This window comes from Fukomys damarensis, unplaced genomic scaffold (genome assembly GCF_012274545.1).
Source record: "Fukomys damarensis isolate Sample0158 unplaced genomic scaffold, DMR_v1.0_HiC HiC_scaffold_39, whole genome shotgun sequence".
NCBI classification, from domain to species: domain Eukaryota; kingdom Metazoa; phylum Chordata; class Mammalia; order Rodentia; family Bathyergidae; genus Fukomys; species Fukomys damarensis.
Window position 1 is genome coordinate 79,202,189 of NW_022900951.1, and position 4,344 is coordinate 79,206,532.

Here is a 4,344-nt window from a genome sequence, read left to right on the forward strand (position 1 = left end):
TTTTTTTTTTTTTTTTTTTTTTTTTTTGCATTTGACCAGACGTCACTGCAAACTTCGCGATTTATTCTTGAACTCATCAGGTGTGTCTATTTTATGTCATCATTTAGTGTAACTCTTTCTGTTTCTGATATGTTCACTTTTTAAAAGGATATTTTTCACTTATTTTCACCAGTATCAAAAAATGTACTATACAGAAACATTGTAAGTGAGTGGAGGACATTTATAAATTATGTGGTATTCATAGCCAGTAGGGAGTGATGAATTTTCCAGATCAGAGAGTTGTTGATGTATTCCTAATCAGGTGAAGTCTAATTTTTTATATTTAATTTAATTCACCCAAGAATGACTTGTCAAATTATATATAATACTTTACTATATAAATGAAGTTTAATTTATCCCTATTTTTCTTAGGAAAATGGGTCCAAGAGGTGGAGGGGGGAGGGAAGAAAAGAGGAGGGGAAGGGAAAAGGATAAAAAAATTAGAATGTGTTATGTACATGTACCAACTCCACACAGTGAATATGATCATCATATACTCCAATCCTATACTAATAAAAATAAATAAAATTAAGAATGGATGACTTATTTATCAGATTCTTTGATTGTAAGATTTTTTTTGATAAGTTTGCTGTTACAATAAATGATGTAGATAGACCAGTCTCCCTGTCACTCTTGTCTTCCTATGGTCTATTCTAAACAGATACAAACACATTTTTCCTTGTTCAAATTTTCCATCCCTTTCCTGTGTTGTTTATAGTAAATACAAATGTCCTTAGTGACAATGCCCTACTCCAGTTCAACCCTATTGCATTTCTGCGTTGTCTTCTATTGCTACATATCTCTCTAGTCATCTTGGCTTCCTTAATGTTTCTGGAACATATTGGACACTTTCTCCTCATGAAGCCTTTGTAATCACTTGTCCTCCTGCTTGGAATGTTCTTTTCCCAGATATCATCAGATATTTTTCACTGACTATAGGTCTTTATCAAAGTTGATCTCTGTAGTGAGTCCTTCCCTGATCACCTTTTCTAAAAGTTCAACCTATCTTGACTTGATGTTTTCTTTCCTTGAAATTATTAATCCTGATTTGTCACTTCCTTGGATTAAGAAATATGCTGTAGATTAGGAAAGAACACTCCTGGTTATCTGGGTGGGTCAATGAAATGTGACCTTGGGAACTGTATATAGTACCTACCTAGCTTGTTCCTTTTTGGCACTGTTCACCTGCTCTGCTTCCTCAGGAACTGTGGTAAGCAGCTTTTAACATGTCTTTCCACCACGAGGTTTCAGCTCTGGAGCCTGGTGACCATATTCTGAATCTACTGAGACCATGAGCTATATTATACCTTTCCTCCTTCTAACTGTGGTCTTAGGTGTTGAGTCTCAATTGCAGTAAAGCTGACTAATACATGTGCCTTTTTTATATCTCTTATTTTGTTAACTTAGCACAAAAATATAATATTTTGTTAATTGGTTACTTCTTTCATTAGAAATAAGGATCAACAGATAAGATTCAGGTCTGCTTTATTCACTGCTACAACCACAGTATGCAGAACAATGCAGGGAATATAATAAGTGCTCAGTACATGCATTGAAAATTTGAATAACTGGCTTCCTAACATTGAACCATTTTGCAGCCTAGAAACAAAGCCTAGTTGGTTATAGCATTATATCAGATTTGTAAAGTTCCAGGTAAGTGATTAGGTAAATCAGGGTGTCAGGTAACAAGATGTAGCAGGCATTAAGATAGTTTTGAGTGACTGTGACATGAATAATACACAGTATGCTTTGATAATTATTGTTGATGATTTAGCCTTTAAAATAATGAATCATTTTTCTTAATAGAATAATCCTACTATATTTCCAAATAATAAATAGAATGTGTGGTAGTGAAAAAAGAAAGCAATAGAATAACAAAATTCATTTCTTCCTTCCCCGCCCCCATTTCCAGGCATTTTTAGGACTTCAGTGGTGAACATCAGTGATTTCAAAGAAAAGAATAGAGGAAGCAGAGAAAAGCATGAGACCATTTCCCAGAAAAGTAGAAATGGTCAGTATCCCTGGAAAAGGTGCTGCTTCTTGTTGTAATCAGAGAAAGGCAACACTTTTGTGAACAAAGACTAAAAAACAACAAGAGAAACAGTACCTTGTATGGTGATTGAGGCAGGGAAGGCAGCAAGGGATGGGTGGGCTGCCCTGTTTTGAGAATAATGGGAGGAGAGATTTAGGACCCTAATTCATGTGTGACATGTCCTCACATGATCATGAGTCCAGGCATCATGCTCTTGGTCCAGATAATTGTTCTTGCTCAGGTACTAGCTCTATATTTCCTTGGAGGCTGAGTTACTGTGGGCAAGGAATACCCCAACTTTCCATGGGAAGACTTAATTCCAAAATTACCAGCTTAGCAGTCTTTTCACTTTTGAAGTCTTGCAGGAAATGACTAGGTCTTCCATAAACAAAAGGGAAAGAGGAGAGAGCTTGAACTTCACTGATCTCCTAGTTGTTGTGTCAGAAATACTCTCCTTCAGAGGCTAGTATTTTTTCTCTCTAAGAAGAATCAAATGTTTCCATGAATGAATTTCAGAGGAGGACTGCTTAAGCAATTTAGTACCTAGTGATGATATGCTCCATATGTAATGAGATTGGAGCTAATATACGGGCTGAGGGAAGTTTAGATGCAGCACGTGTGGCTCAGGCAAATTTAGAACAGATTTTGACAGATGTTGAAAATGACTGCAGTACAACTCTCCTCTTAATTTCTTGAAACTAGTGTAGAAGTTGCTAAAGGAAGGTGAGGTTATTTTCACCTATACAATCCAAGGTAAACCAAGCAGAGATGGGAGGGAGCCAAGGCAAAGGGACTCTGCTACACTGAAAAATAAGCTATTCATTAATCTAATGTTCATGTAGTAACTAGTATCTTGGGAAAAGATGATGTCTTGGAAGAATTTAAACTTTCAGCACTAATATTGCTAATACAGAAGACAAACTTTGTTTCTTTCTGTGATCCTTATACTAACTGGGTGTTGTCAAAATTGAGGAATCAGGGTATAAGGAAGGCAGGCCCCTCCATGTGGGCTATTGCTGAGACTCATATTGTCCCAGAGTCCAAACTCACTTCAAGCTTAATGATGCTGGAGCTTCTGATATAGGGCTGGGGATTTAGCTCAGTGTTTCTGCCACCTGCCTCACACCACAAGGATCTGAGTTCAATCGCCGGTACAAAAAAAAAATATATATATATATATAATATTTTTTTAAACTGGCAATCTATCTATCTATCTATCTATCTATCTATCTATCTATCTATCTATCTATCTATCTAGATATATCTCCAGTTAAAATAATTACATATTGAGAAATTGTGCTGTAATTCAATTTAGCCCTCTTTTGTCCCCAATCAGCTTCATTAATAATAAAAGTTATGCCTTCTAATGTTGAGATCATTAAATAGTTACAGTACATTGTAAGATACAAGGCAAGAATCTATAAAATATATCTGTATACCAAGAATCCCCAAATCTCAGCTAGTGGTCTATTTTTATCAGCATTTTCTCACAAACATGTTTTATAATTCAGACTAGATAACATGATTGATCAATTAGAAAATGTAATTTGCTTTATGCAAAGAATGATTAGCAATAATGTCATCAAATTCAGGAGTCCGCTTAAAAAAATCAAACCTTAAGTACACACCACATAGTTGCAATGCCTTTAAGCTTTGTATATCACAACAGTGGGCCATAAAGGTGATAAAAATTGACAAGAATGCATAAGAAGCTTTGTGCTAATGACAGAGCTGGTTGTGATAAGGAAAAGAAAAGCTATTACTCCTGAGCAAATGTTCTATGTAACCAAACTGAATTTGTTCACTGAAGTCTATTTTATAGCTATGCACTTACAGCTCTAATAAAACCTTTATTATTGAAATTCCTGCAGACTATATAACTTTACCATCACAAGTTTCAACCTTTTTAGACCTTACTTACATTTTGCCCATTGTTTTCAGAAGAAAATTTTAAAATATGTGGGTTTCTTTTAAATGCAAATACTACTTTATGGGAGAGCAAGGTGTGCTAGCCAGTCATGTGAAACATTAGGTAACCATGACAATCCTGGAGGCTAAATGGAAAAGTACATTTCTGTCATCTGGATTTAACAACCCCCACAGGCCTGAAAATCCATAAAATATCTTTAATCTATTTTTGTTTTATTTTAGAATATTCATCTAGAACTGGTTCATTGAATGAATCAAAATATCAAGAAGGATTTTCTTACTCTAAATCAATCTGCTCAGATGTGTGAACTTTCTATGTCATATGCTGTAGTAGATCAGAAGGT